At 46.6% G+C, this 15,320-nt stretch overlaps 1 long non-coding RNA gene across 1 annotated transcript in view; it reads left to right on the plus strand.

Moving 5' to 3' along the window:
* The first annotated feature begins 640 nt into the window (after positions 1-640).
* The window catches only part of LOC111273891 (uncharacterized), a 49,068-nt gene continuing 34,388 nt past the window's right edge, over positions 641-15,320 (plus strand). Inside the window, exon 1 of the long non-coding RNA XR_002688096.2 lies at positions 641-2,745. This is a non-coding gene — a long non-coding RNA (uncharacterized LOC111273891). The remainder of the gene's footprint in view (positions 2,746-15,320) is intronic.

Below are 15,320 nucleotides of genomic sequence, written 5' to 3' on the forward strand. Positions count from 1 at the left end.
TAATGGAAGTGTGTGAAGTATAAAATTTAAAACGGCAGCTGCTAACTCGTCGTCGTAATAGTCCATCGTTTGGAACATCGATAGACAGCATAATGACATGCGTAAATAAATAAACTTCTCGGGCTTTCAGTTGGCTACCGCTGCTTCATACATTTAGCTAACAGCGCGTAATGAAATGTTTATAGTTTGGAGCCTGGACAACCTCATGTGTCCCTGGATTCAGCAGAGGTGAACACGTTAACACCACACCATTACGGGTTCGATGAAGTCCAGTGAAACTGCTCAGAGTCGGACGGGATCTATTGTAGTTAGATTTGTTTCGAAATGCTTCATAACGTTCAGCCGTGCTCGTTCTGCCTAAGTATATCAATCAGTTGCAAATCGTCATACCAGATCGACGCTTCAGGCTAAGGTTAACTATACCGCATACGCGTTACGTTTTACATCCACGCGATGTAATAATAAAATCTAGTAGTAGTTCAACTTCGATCATTTTGATCTAAGCTTAAATATTTTCTCTATTATACACAGGTTATTAACTAATGCCGTTAACGTTTATAATAGCTACGGCCTTAAAGGGAAACTCAATTAATCCAACAGTACCGCAACAGAGACGCGACAGTGGCTTTTGCCTGTTCCTCTTTTATTCTTCTTTTCAATTTGTTTTTATTATTACTTTTACTAGAACTTTATTTAGTTCGCCAATCTACTGACAACGAATATGCACCAGGCCAATACCTAAGCTGTAAGTACTGCTCTGCCTGTTTTAATGTCCTGCGGTGTCGCTTATTGCTGTTTTTTCCGAGAGCAACGCCTGCCCCTTTCTGCTTTCTTTCCCGCTGACGACTACACGATCGAGAACACCCCATTTTGGTTACCCCAGTTCCACGGGTTCTCCTGGCCGAGAGTGCTACGACGTTTCGTCAGTCTGCTAGCCGACTCTTTTCGTAGTGAAAACGATATTATAGACATTATACGAGTACTCCTCATTGAGTTACTGCCGGTGGCTGCCGTCGGTAGAAGTGGCTGACGCTTCGTTCGTAGCCCTGTTGGCCTTAGCGTGCGTGACGTGTTTCGTGCGCAAGCCATACGCCCTCGTCGGCGTTACTTTGTCGACTAGACGACCATACTTGACAGGCTTACTGACGATTACCATACGCTAGTATTGTTATTATCACCCGTGCTTTCATCCAGCACTAACTGACCGGCCGGGTCGGCGGCCAACTCCTGGCCACGTTGGCGCGCACGTCGTCCTATCAACCCGCCACAGTCTGATACAACCACATTATACCATTTGACGGCTATACAACTAACGCAATAGCGCAGGGAGTTGGATACGAAAGCAGCAGCCCCGCCACCGCGACGACAAAGATGCTAGTAACAACTGCCATAGTCGCTACGTACATACGTTTGATAGAAGCGATTCGAACGCAACAAGCAGCACTAGTCAACATCGTAGCGGCGGTCACAGAACGGTACGCTTCTATAAGGCCGTCGTAATATGGCTATGGCAACGGCAGCGACTGAAGAAGCGGAGCGGTGGCGCTACCACTGCGGCAGCAGCGGCGTCTATTCATCCTCCGCGACGGCAGTGGTTGACACAGATGAGCTAAATCAAGCTAAACTACACGGCATAAAGTCGAGATAGGCCGTGTTACGCTGTCCTGTCTTGTCCTGTACCTGCGGCCGGTTCGTCACATTTCTCTGATAGAAACAGCAGCAACAGCAGAAACAGAGATCAAGCCATTTTAACGAAAACGCAAGCGTACGGGCAGAGAGACATCGATAGGCTCACTCATAGAGAGATACATACGCAGACATATAGACAGGCGCGCAAAGACGCACATACAATGTTCTACCAATTAAACCAGCTGCAAAAGCAGCAGCAGCGCCATACGACGTAGATAACAAAGATGACGTTGACGCTGACAGCAGCGACACGTCGTCTTGAGTTGACGACGACGACGACGACAACGCGGATGAACAACGCAAGAAAAATAGGATGAGAAAACCAACAAGAAAATGAAAAAAAGTTCAAGTAACGACAACATCAGCTATTTTTTCCAATGGTGATAGTACAGATGTCGGTGGTGACTGCAGTTGTACGGCGACACTATCGAAAAATATTGCAACGGCGATGTTAACTGGAGCTTTTGTGGGATAAACTTTTTGATTGAGTCCGATTTGAATGAAAATCTCGAAGAGGATGTGGATTAAAGGCCATTACACGGATCACATGCCTCACCATGACCGATGCGAGGCTATCCGCTAATCGCACCTTAATACGAAATCAAGACAAAAAAAATGGCAGTTTAATTGATAGAGCTGTTGCCAGATTGAGAATTTTAAGGGTTGTCTGCGCCGATCTACCAGGGAGTGCTATGGCGCTGTACTTTCTGCTTGTAAAGCATTAGCTTACAGGCCATGTAGATGTTGGCGAGTGAATTAACCTATTAATGCTGCTTCGTTCAATAATAACTTAAAGTAAGTTCTAATTGTTATGAATAACTTCGGGAACAGATGCTTCTAATAAATTCTATTCATGTGGAGCTGTACTTAAATTTGGGCACTTGTACCAAAGTCATATTCTGCTTTGCAAATTTAGCCAGTTCCCATTACATGGAAGTGGTTCGTAATGTTACCCGTTAAGTTCAAGCGTGCTTGTTAAGCTACTATATCCTTGTTTCGTCAATGGCAGTCGAGCTAGCAAAAGGTCCCCGACGATCTCACGGCTACTATATCCAAGTAAGTAACAAAGCTTCGCGATTTCTGCGGTTCGTCCGGTGTGTCACCACCCTCCCTATGGAGTTCTTGTCTTCGCCCTACGACCCCAACCCAGTATATATGTATACATATAAGCAAGTGGGCACCATATTCCGGATCCACAGACCCAAATATACGACACTAGCTCACTCAGATGTCAGAGTGTTAGAAATTTTGACTACGAAAGAACCGCGTCAGAGCCAATGGACGCTCAACTCAATTCACTCGTCGATCCCTGCGCGGTCACTAGGGATGTTCCTTGAATCTGGGTTTATCTAAATTGTAACTGGGTTATTTTTGTTTACCAGTTTTAATAACCATTCGACATATTTGCTTTTTCATTGAAACACCAGCAATAATTTGCTTCTGCTTTGCGAATTACCTTTGGACCGTTAAAACTGCAGCGGTAATAGTTTTGAACGCAATCACCATCCTGTCCATTAGTTGTGGCCATGTCATACATGCACAAGAATACATGTTTTTTTTTTCGCTTCTTTATCTGCACACACTTCTTCGTATACAATATCTTTAAGAATTGTAGGAAGCTAAAAAAAAAAAAGCTAACGACCTTTTTTGCCTAATCTCAGCCCTGTCGCCGCCTTACGCCTAGCAACGCTACCTTGAATCATCTAAGCAGCATTGCATCGCTAAGTCCCAGATAGACAAATACGCCCATAAGCCGCGTTTTAGGGGTACAAGTATCTCATTGGGTTTCGGGGTTTTTTTAATTTTATAGAATCTGCTAGCCCCTTGCCTCTAAAGCTGTTCCAGCCACACTGGCTGTAGCTGGAGCTGTTGTTACTGCAGGCCACTGCCGGCCGAAGTAGTCGACTGTCGTGGCCTACTATCGACAGACCACCGTAGCCACCACAACAAAGATTTCGGCGCCTGCGGACCAACTAGAAACGTGCGCGACCGCACGGCAAACGTGCTTCACACACAGATATAACATTAAACGGAGCCATAGACCAGCCATAGGCCGGCCATAAACAAAGCGAGCAAAGTCGCCGTAGAACAACACAGCGTCATCTCATCGTATCTTAAAACGGCAGCAGCGTCCAGCATAACTAGCGCAACAGCTACGGCACTCGTATACGGCCGACCAGCAAGCAGCGCATCGAAGCGACCAAGCAATCGCCGCCTGCACAAGCAGCTCGTAGCGTTAAGAGATACATACGGGAAAGCTTGTCGAGTTTGCCCGTTGAGCCCTGATGGCGCCACTCAACTGACTACGATCGGCTTCACCGCCCGTGGCGCCATCTGGTCGCCGGGACGATTTGGTGCTTTGCCCGTGTCGACCCGCTCTTCGCCCGTACTGCCGTTGCTGTGACTGCTGGCTGGCCAACGTGCAGGAGCGCATTGACTCTCTGTTAACTGCTGTTTCTATGCATTTCTATACAGACGGTTGGTCCGTCTCGCTGGCTGTTGCCTCGCTGCCATTTCCGCGACTGGTAGCGATGTCGGCAACAGCTAGTCGAGTAGCCTTCGAAAAAGGACATTTTGGCCGGCTGTACTTCGTAAGGAAATGGGGAAGCACGAGAGCGTGCAAGTCTGGCAGCAACGGTAGTAGTGACGGCAGTAGCAGTAAGCGGCGGACCAGGCTGCCGCCAAACATCGCGGCAGTACGAGTAGTCGAGTGGGTTGTTTTGTTCACACTAGTGGCTTTGGCAAGATGCTGTTGATGCGGTGTTTTGCTATAATTTTGGTTTATTTGCTGCTGCTGTGAACAGCAGCAGCACTGTTGCGGTAGGACCAACGAACGTTGACAGCTGTAGACAGGACTTCTTGGTACTCGATCGCGGTCGACACGGGTAGAACGGGTCTGGCATTTGAGCTGCATTGGTGTTTTTCGTCTGCTTGGTCTGCCACCTATGGATGCGGGTCTGTGAACGCTTGGGTATTTCTTTTGGCGGGCAACAACTCCGTACACGAAAGGCCTGTCTGCCTGTCCGGTTAACTGGCCGACCGTAACCGCTGCCAATGTTAGTTGTTGTTATTGTTGGAGCTCTCGTAGACCTCTGCAACCTGCTGCTGTGGGATAGAGTCAACTCGTTAGCCAGCTGTGCATAGCATAAGACAAACGGACACAGTGGCCACTATACAGACATGTCGGCAGGCCATAGCCGTTTTTCAGGCCTTAGTTTGTCGTGGCCGATCTACGAACGATGCTTGCTCGACACCTGTCTTAGAAAACTAGTTCTAATAATTTGATGTTGTAAAGTATAAAAATGCACCACTTGGTTTGTTGCTCTAAAAGATCAGATGGAGGTAGAAGTGACGAGATCGAAAACTGGGACAGTTACATCCGTAATGCATGTCCCCAAGGTGCGACAATGTACCGCTATGCTACGTTTCCGATGGTTACTAACGAAAGCAGCAGCTAAATTGGACAAGCGCCCTAGCAGTCGCAACGGTCAATTCCGCTAATGTAAACGATGATAAAGGGAAAAAGGAAAAACCTAGAGAAGGCCTGACTGGTTGTTCGAGGCAGCGATAATGGCGTTAGCGCCGACAGGGTAAATGGCGACCGACGAACGGAAAGGCCAATACGAGTCAAAGGAGAAACATTTATAAAATCAGAGAAGGGGCAATGGAAGACTACAGAAATAGAGAAGAGACGAAATAGGTGACGATGACAGATAGCGCAGTGTCCTAAAGTGAATCAACCAAAAGGAACAACCTGTGCGCCGAAGTTTATTGCTAAGACAAAATACAAAATAGCGTCAATCAGATTTAAGTAGTAACGCTCCCGTGAGTTCCAATTACAGTCCCGATCTGTGCTCATGTGGGGAAAACATGTCAAACTTATGTAGCGTCGTCTGCTGTACGAAATTTCGTTTATGATCATTTCCCGTATAATACATGGAGGACATTCGTAGTATCTTCTGGATAACAGGGAATGTGAGCTTGGTAGATTTTGTCCTGCGCTATAAAAATAGGTGTCGAACTTCATAACGAAGCATAGTTCTTAGTGGAATAGACTTCGGCGTGGACTTAGACTGGCAGGTAATAGTTAAAAGTTTCATTGCAGCCAGCCTTTTCTTTTTTTAGACCTTCTAGGTTACCTTAAACCGTGGTATAGGATTTACTCACCTTGGTTCCACAAATCATATAGAATATATGTGAAATGTGTCGAACAAAAAAGTTTATCGAAAGCGGGTCGGCACATTTACGCATGGAGTGTTATACGTCACGGAAATACGTGCATGAAAATTGGCGTGAATATGTTGAAATTTCGAAAATCCAATCGCCAAGAAACAAGCACAAGATATCAGGTGTTACGTACATCTATAGGCGTTGATATAAGAGCGTAATCATTTTGCGACGATTGGCTCAAAGCATCTCTTCCGACGAGAAGAAGACCCTTGACAGCTCGTTCGCTGTACGTCATTGTGATGATAAAAATTAACCGAAGCTGCTGTCCTACTTCCTTTTCGCCCTTATCTTATCTCTAGCTCGTTGCTTTCCCTTCTATAGCTTATCGGCGAACTGCGAAACTAGTGACAAAATGTAAGTAAGATAACTCTAGCATAACGTCGACAACCGAAACGTCGTCCATCGCTGTTGTTTAGCTCGATTTGGCCTGTATTGCAACTGTTGAATCATAGTTGGCTAGCGACTCAATCGAAGTATACGCGTTTCCTATGGTTTGCACAGTCACGATTCAATATCAACACCATAACCACCGTCACAGGTATCGTCTGTTGAAGGCTGTACGTAACCAAGTAGGGCTCTGCCGCGTAAGCGTCACGTGATTACAATCATGCACGGAACACACTGAGTGATGAACTGTACAGCTTGTTATCGAGCAGTTTTAGCGCTAAGCCCCGGCATCGCGTCAGCGACTGGCCTTACAAGTGCGGTACACTAAGAAAAGGCGTACCGTATAGAGAGTTCACAGACCCACTACATATAATGTTTTTGGAAATCAGTAACCAAGAAAGAAACAATAAAAACAGAACCATTCACTAACACAACATTCCCTGTTCTACGTTTATTCTTCAACAAAACTAACACCTATCGGCTATACGGCAGCGGTAACAGCGACGATATCAACATAAACACGTGGTCGTTGTTAACGACCACCAGTTCTGGAGATTTTTTCTCGAGACTGATTCGAGAAAGGACAAAAATTCAACGCAGAAAAGGCGTCTGATAAAGCTTCCGACCCCAATTTACCAGGAACTTCCAGGCTTTCGTGGCCCCTGCAGCGTGGCCGGTTGCCGAACGGCTGAGTGCGGATCCATCGTTGTCCGGGCAACACTAGCGGCAGCATCAGGCTCAGCATAGCCTTGCGTTGAACGACACAAGCATCAGCAGCGGCAGTTTCGCTGCCATATGTTTGATGGAAAGCAATGTTCTTCGTGTTCTAGTCACTTTTCCGCGCAAAATGGAATGCCGTCACAACTCAACGGAGATCTGGCTAGTAACGCAGTATCGAGAAATAGAGCCCCGGCTCTTCTAGCAAAAATCGCCGCAGATCACGGGGGCCTAGAACTTTGGTGACGGCTGCGAACCCAACGCCCATGCGAATTGTCTGCAAAAGCGAGCAGGCACGAGCGTGCTTGTGAAACGCTGGCGGAGACGCTGCTGATTCGAATGCTCTACGTCTTAGGCTTCTCAGCATCAGTTGCTGCTGCACATATGCACACACTGGCATATTCGTAAGCGTCCATACGTGTATGGCGCTACACGTTATGCAGGAGAAATATTTTAGTGGCTCTGAACAGCAATAACGGAGGTGACAACGATTAACGAATAGTCCTAGACGTACATGGTTAATTCATGTAGGCTACACAAAGCTAAAAAAGAATGCTATTATCCCATCTATCTGTCTGTTCATCCGTTGGCGCGTTCCATATTCGTTTGAGAATACTACATGTAGGTGTTGCTTCAGAGGAGCTGAACTGATCGCTGCAATTACAATCGTAGCAATTGCACTCATCTTCAGCATTACAGGATGCGGATTCTCAGAGCTATTGAAATGATACTGCGTAGAAATTCAAGGTGTAGCTACGGTTCATGTTGAGTTGCTATGATTTCGGAAACAACGGACTGGACCGGATGATACCTGTGGTTTACGGTAGCTAGCACAAGCAGTACTCAGCCGTTTGCTGAGTTCGTTTCAGCTGGCGTTAAAGTACATTCCTTCAGTCGTACTCGATGAGCCAGACGATGCGCTTCTCTACTTTTTTTTTTTAGCTATTCTTCGACATAATCCGTTACTTTCTAATTTTCGCCATGTCTACACGTCTGTGTCGACGTACCCTGCGAGATTCGAACATTCGGTATTGCACGAAAAAAAAACAGCCAATACCCGGGCGCTCACTGTGTGTTCCGCAGCAGGAGTTCGACGCCGCATTTTGCCCACCCAGCAATCCCAGCGCATATCGTGTATACGGTGATACTACTAGATGCCACTGCTAGTAATAGGACAAAATTATCCGTTCATTTTATCGTCTATCCCGTCAACGAGCGAGTGGTAGCATTGCGTCGTCTCACGGATGAATTGTAACGTTGCGAATATCGTGTCAACCGTTGTTGTTTAGCCTCTTTTGCCAGCGGCATAGTCCAGCCTGTCAGATTCAACTAATTCCTCTCTCGCTATCATCAAGGCCGCCCCATCGTTTCGACCTTCACCCCCGCTTTGGTCGCTCACATTCCATATCGAGTGCCTCTCCGGTTAGAATCTGTAGGCCATCTGTAGGTTTTCTGCTACAGTACTTGCTGTCTACAGCTCAAAGAAAAGGGCGAAGCCAAAGCTCCCTTTATTACGACCGATCTCTTGGCACATGAACGCCTGCTGTTGTGCTGTTTTGCCGCCAGTGGTCGCTCCGTTGGTCGTCCGACTATAGAACGGAGTGAGTCTGATTGCGTTTATGGTTCTATTTTGTACTATTCGGGCTTGATACAATGGTGCTGCACCTGGATGATCGTTCCACCTCAAGCGGCGATTCGTCCCTGAGGGGGCGCCCCACGCTCAAAACATAAGTGACTCCGAGCTCGGCTTAAAAGCCTCCAGTCTCAAGCTGACGCTGTCTTTGTTCTCTCCGGTTCTGTTTGGCTAGAGCAGAACCTCCTACAAGCATTGTGTAGGCTGGCTTGAATCAAGATTATTTGAAGGGTTGTTCGAGAGATGGTCACAGTATACAAGTAAAGCATTCAATGGAGACGCTTTTTGTTCAAAACGAACTCCACGACCGAAATGGAACGCACGCTGACCCAACGCTGAAGTCGCTCTCCCCTCCGTCCTGTGTTGCACATGTTCGTGCCGTTACATTTTTTTCATAGAATGATGGATGTCTTGGATCGCCACACCCTAGAGTCCGTTTAAGATACGATGCGATTATCGTCGGGTAGAAAGACTGACATTGAAGACGACTTCAATATAAACAAGACTGCCAAGACCTATTTATTTGTCAGGATTACCAGTGTCTTGAGGGTGACTCAAGTTATCTATTTAATTTATAAATCCATCAAATGTGTTAAGATCCCACCGAATGTGGTATAACGGTGAGTGGCAAAGGCGACCCTATTGGGCTTCAATACCTTAAAATTTAACATGGTAACTAGATTAAGCTTTTCTAAGAAAATAAGAGAAACTTACCAACATCAGCCTTAATGTGGTCCAATATTCACCTATTCTGAACGTTGTATGCTATATAATCTAAGAGGCGATAGATCTTCTAGTGTCTAACAAGAGGTAGTCACCTCTTTATCATGCAGCTTCTACTTAGCTAATCATAATCACCGCAGAACGGTTCAGCTTCGTTTGTGCATGTGTGTATATATAACTGCTTAGGGGTCATTTAGACATTGCTTGCAAGATTTCTATAAGAGAACTCTGCCTGCCTGCCTCCCTACAGATGTGCCTCAGCTGTGTAGAGATTCGGAAAAGGTCAAAGTCCACAAAGAGTCTCACTAGAGGTAGAAATGCTAAAATTGGGACAGCAAAGCTCTCTAAATCAAGTTACGTTCACTAGTGAAACTTTTTATTTTTTTTCTGCTGTTTGAAGCTGTCTCAGTTCGTGTTATACATATGGTCCAATGGCTTAAGCCTAACAGTCCGGTTACAGAGGCAATACAGAAAGAGCCTGTCCTCCTCAAAGATTGGAGTGGTTGGTCTCGGTCACCGGATCGAAGGATCTATGCACGCAGCTATGCAGAGGTCCGGGGGTCCCAGAAGCAGCAGCAGGGAGTTTTGGGAATAGCCGAGGCATAAAGCAGAGGGAAGAAATCGTGCTCTGAAAAGGGTAAACATGGCGGACACTGGAGAACGAAAAAGGAACAAAAGGGAAAGATAACGACGACGACGACGACGACAAGAACGAAACATGTGGAGAAAGAACGACAGCAGTGGAAAGAAATGAAGGCCAAGGTGGATGACGATAGCCGCGTAGACAAAGAAGGGTACAACAGCAGGGTCACGAAGGGAAAATAGGTTGTCAATGAAGCAGCGATTAGGGAAGGAGACACAAAGCAATTGCAGGATAGTGAGCACCAAGTAAAGGGAACTGAAGCGGCCCCTTTCGGATGTGAGTCGGACTAACATGGGTGTCGCAGAAAACGAGAATTATGACAACGATGACGCCATCGACGAAAACGCCGATAAAGACGAAGGGAAGTACTATTGAAGAGTGGCCCTAAAAAGTGGCTCATGGATTAGAGAAATGCCGTTGATGCGACTGCCGTAATCACTGTACCGCAAGTTTACGGATCAATGGGACCGGCAGTTTTGTAAACCTGGTCGAATAAGCGCAAATGGCGATCATAATAAACAAAGGGTAAAAAACAGGTCCATGACAGTTTGTTCTGATAGAAGAACATATAAACCAGGATATAAGTAAACTTTGAAGGCGATAGCTAATAGATCAAGTGCATGCAGGTGCTCGATAATAAGTGCGAAAAGGTCATGGATAGACCCTACGACGCGTTCAATGGATTTCGATTTAAAAGAAAGCTGGATTCGAGATGAATCATGAACGACTGATTTATGACACTTGTGGATTCGTATAAAGCATCTATTCAAAAGCAAACCCAAAAACGTATGAAGTATAATAGATCATGTAACGACAGAAAAAATTAAGATTCAATTGCACTCATATGCAACTACGAATCTTCATATTGTCTCGGTCAGCAAAAACCGGAACTAAGAAACTATAGGCATCTGTTCAGAGTTTTCAGTCTAGCCAATGCTAGACTGCGTTGTGTATCGTTAAGAGAACCTAGATAAAGGAAGCGAGAAAGCGTACCAATGCTGGAGCTGGCTAGACTTAGCTGGAACCCGTGGTTGTAATCAGGCGCTCTGCTGTTCCATCATTAACAAGGTGCGGCTGCAGTGGGACAGAGCGAACTGAAGGAAACGTTAAAGTGGGTTTTGCCCATATGTGGGTAGGAAGATGGCCAAGCAGTGGCATTGTTATATCTTTTACAGGAATTACACCCGTCTCTTTTCGTATCAAAGTAGGTTCTGTGCGTCGAAATTGGTTCTTACAAGCGTTCCATTGCTTGAGCTTCTGATTGCTGCTGATCTTCACTTATAGATATTGCTCCTGTCCTTATGCTTCTCTTCAGCATTTTCACTCTTTTAGCCACTTTTACCACTTCACTCAATAAGAAGATAGCCAGTCGATGTCGGTAATATGAAGTAGTTACTTAATATAGGGCGGTACTCTGGTCAATATACTGAAATTATTAGTTCGTATAGGCCAGATTTATCACTTGCACAAGAATTTTATAGCGACTACCTACCTGTATTACGTGACGCTGATGCTCTTGAACTACCGGATGTAATACTATAGATAATACAGTTGTTAAATTTTTATCTGCCTCTGGTTGTTTTATAGAAATCACTTCGCGGTGTGTAATAACTACAAACGTAAATATATATACGCCATATGTGTGCTTTGTGCTGTACACAGGAGCTTCATTACCAACGGAGTTCTCGCAAAAATTAAATAGTTCAAGGTTAACCGTGTTGATATGTGAATTCTTCTATACAACAGGTGCTAGTCCATTCTTCTACTTCATACTATATGTATAACTTATATTTTTAAAAATGTACATTTCACCAGCTACTAATATTACTAATGCGCTAGTTCCGCTCAAAAGCTCGCTCCCACCTTTATCCCGTCACCCTCCATAATCCACCGGGGAAAAGAGCCGTTGCCCCTTTTTTACCCTTTCTTTTCATATCTCATAGTAGGAGCATCAGCATCAACAGTGGCGAGAGAAGCGCCTGAAGTGCCAGCCGTAACACTGGTATCGGGCTGCTGTCGGATCTGAATCTATGATGATAGTGCGTGGCGCTGCGCTAAAGCCATTGCGCTATATAGCCGCAGTCGCCATCGTGTTGCAGAGCTCGATGCGAGTGGTACAGGAATTCGTTTGAGGGAGTTGACTCCCACCCGCGCGGTACTGAAGGACGGACTCGGGTCGCGATCACCCTAGGAACTGACTGAACTGCCTGAATGACTGGTCGGTCGCTCGGTCGTTCAATCGCTGCTGGCCTGGGTGACTGTCTGTCTAGTTGAGCTTAGCTCCCTCATTCGTTGGTTGTGCTCTCTGGTTGGGAAAGTCTGGGACTCAGACACAAGTGGCATATGCGGATGGGCCCTGCTTCTTCCTACTACGAGCGGTAGCGGCAATCGCAGTCAAACCGACGGACGACGGATAGCAACGAGCGAACGAAGGAAGCATAGCCAGCAGCCGCCACCGTTTCGCCGATTTCTCGGCGCCTCTGCTACTTGCAGTTATCCCCAGCACCCCTTATACCCTCGATAACCCCGCCAACTCCCTAACACCCCTAAAACTCTTCTGAACCACTGTTTGCGTTTTGTCTTCGCCTTCCCTCCTGCCCCCTGTTCTTCGGACTACAGCATTCTATTCACACTGGTAAACTACGCTGGCGGTAGAAGGGCAGACTCCAGTAAAAGCCTCCTTGACAGCAGCCACTACTATTGCCTTCAACTTTGCTGTTGCTAGGTTGCTAGGACGCCTCCGCTCAGGCCAGCGTTCCATCCCTGCAATCGCATAGCCGTCGACATCTACTCTCAGCTGGCATCCTTAGCCGCTTAGGAACTGTCGGTTTGCCACGAACCGGGCAATCGGCGGACCGTTCGTTCAGCCCCACAAACCGGAAGCAGCAACCAAACAACATCTCACTTCCGGCACGTGTGCGGCTGACGGAGGATGTTCAAGCAAACGATCCAGCGCCCGCGAGTCGGAGGCTGAAAGGGGTGATGGGTGGGGGCAAGCTTCCGTTAGGAATGAAGATAATTCTCAGGCGTTGTTTAAAGCTGCAAGAACTGAGCGGCTGAAAGAGCAAAAGGAGGCAGGGGAAGCAACGAGAAATAGAGAGAAAGCGGAGAAGGGAGACTGTACTTGCCTCTTGTTCTTGTCGGAACGAACTGCTGCTACCGGCGTTGTACAGACAAAGTGAACTGATACAACCCCCGTGACTGCCATCTCTGCTAGCATCGAGGGTTGAGCAGTTAAGTCGCTGGCGTGCAGCAGTGCTGTTTAACAGAAGATACAAACGTTCGTTGCACCTTCGTTTCACCCCCCGCTCGTCCCGTTCTCCACCTCACCCGCCAGTACCCAACGTCCGCCGACAGCGTCCTCCAAACACGGCAACGCTCAGAGGAGAGACACGAAAAGCAACTTGGACAGAAAAATATCAAGAAAGGTCGACAGTGCCAGGAACGAAAGAGGATACAGCTATGACTGACTGCCTGGGTGATCGTCGTGTAAAATAAATAACGGTTAACCGTCCGCCTGACTGCTCATGGGCGGCTCCCTCGGACTCAGTGACAGTCAGTGACCTGCAGCGGCGCTAATCTTTTCATTGTACTTTGTGTCTCCGAAGTCTGTGTATAGGAGATTTCCTTTTTTTTTTGCCTCTGTATAGCCCGCATGGCTATAAGCACCGGTTATCTAAGTCTAGCCCAGATTTAAACCCGAACGATATTTAAGACCTTTTTTCTTGAAAACAGTAATATTACAACAGAAGCAATGACTGGCTGATGTATCAATAATTTTTTTAAGCTTACTATACTTGGTTCCTCAGCATCAACTAACCATTCTGAAAATACGACAAAGGGTTTTCGCGATTTGGGCATAAATCGTCTGCTTATTCAGACTATGAACAACAGCACTTTCCTTAACGCTGCAATTACAGCCTATGCCCACAGCGCGTGACACCAATGCTGTTTGTCCCTTCGACACGCTAATGAAAGAACCCCCACGCTACGATATCGTATTATGTATATAACGAGGCAGAGATCTAACAATAAATAATGTTATTATTTCTATGAAACTACATACGTAACTTATGCTACGCCAACAGATTATAAGCCATTCCTTGTTTTAATCTGAAAGCCAACGAGCGCAACTATTTAGCTTAGAAAGTATCTGGCAGTCGCAACTCATATTGGGCTCTCAATGTACACTTTGGGCATGTTCTGTTTTCTTCTCGTCGTCCTTTGCTGCGACCAATAGTCAGCTGGGATAGCCAACGTTTCAGGGAGCAGTAGGTCCCGGCCACATTAAGCAAAGCACGCAGTATAATGGGTGTGGTATAAGGTCCCGACTCCTGACCTGTGCAGGCTTAATACAAGCCAAGTGGACAACGCAGGAAGACCATACGCTGAGATAGAAATGGAATCCCCATTGAATATATTATATGTAAGGGGATGCATGTCGAACAGCTAGCCTTCGGCCAGATCTTTAGCTTTGGCGGTCAACCAGTGAACGGGACAGGAAGCTACAAGCGCCTCGTCGTAATTCTAGATGCCTGTGCTAAAGCAGTGTGATTGTAGTATTTTTATTGAATGTATACGCTCTCTATGGAACTGTGTGTTTCGAGTCAGCCCGTCGATCCCGTCGCCTAGCGCTCCTGAATCGCTGTGGCCATTGTCCGCGAACTCCGCTTTCGTCTATGAGCAGTGCTCACTTCGCTGTTGACGCTGTTTGTCGCTACCAATTCGTTGTTCTCGATAACACGAACACATCGCCCTCACCGCCAGCTGCGCCACGACCGTCGCTGCAGTCGTCGATGCTGGTTAATAGCGGCAAGCAGGCCGAACTGGTTATACTGGGCAAATATCAGAACTACAGAACAGACGAAGGCTACGACTGAGGGTAAAGTTAAGAGTTTCTGAACACGGGCGGTAGCATTTCAAAGTGAAGAAAGGAAGAGCCAGCGGTACGACCAGCAGAAGCGAACGAGAGTGGCTAGCAGCAACGATGAAGAGGAGATAAGGAATAAGTAAGATATAATGAAATAAAGCTGTTTCATAGCGCTCCGCAGGACCAGATGTCGCTGAAGGCAACTCCATCGTCGCCGACCCGGACAGGCTTACCCAGTTCACAGCACCCATCATAGCTGCTACTAGCATCGTCAGCCATATCGTCTTTGGCGGCGGTTGGCCATCTGCAACAACAGTAACGGTACTAGCGGAATGAGCAGTACCAGCAACTGCGACACCGATAACAACAACATCGAAGTGGTATACAACGAACAACAGCGGTTTGACATCGCAGCACCTAGCAGTAGC

This window comes from Varroa jacobsoni, unplaced genomic scaffold (assembly GCF_002532875.2).
Source record: "Varroa jacobsoni isolate VJ856 unplaced genomic scaffold, vjacob_1.0 scaffold_234, whole genome shotgun sequence".
NCBI classification, from domain to species: Eukaryota; Metazoa; Arthropoda; class Arachnida; order Mesostigmata; family Varroidae; genus Varroa; species Varroa jacobsoni.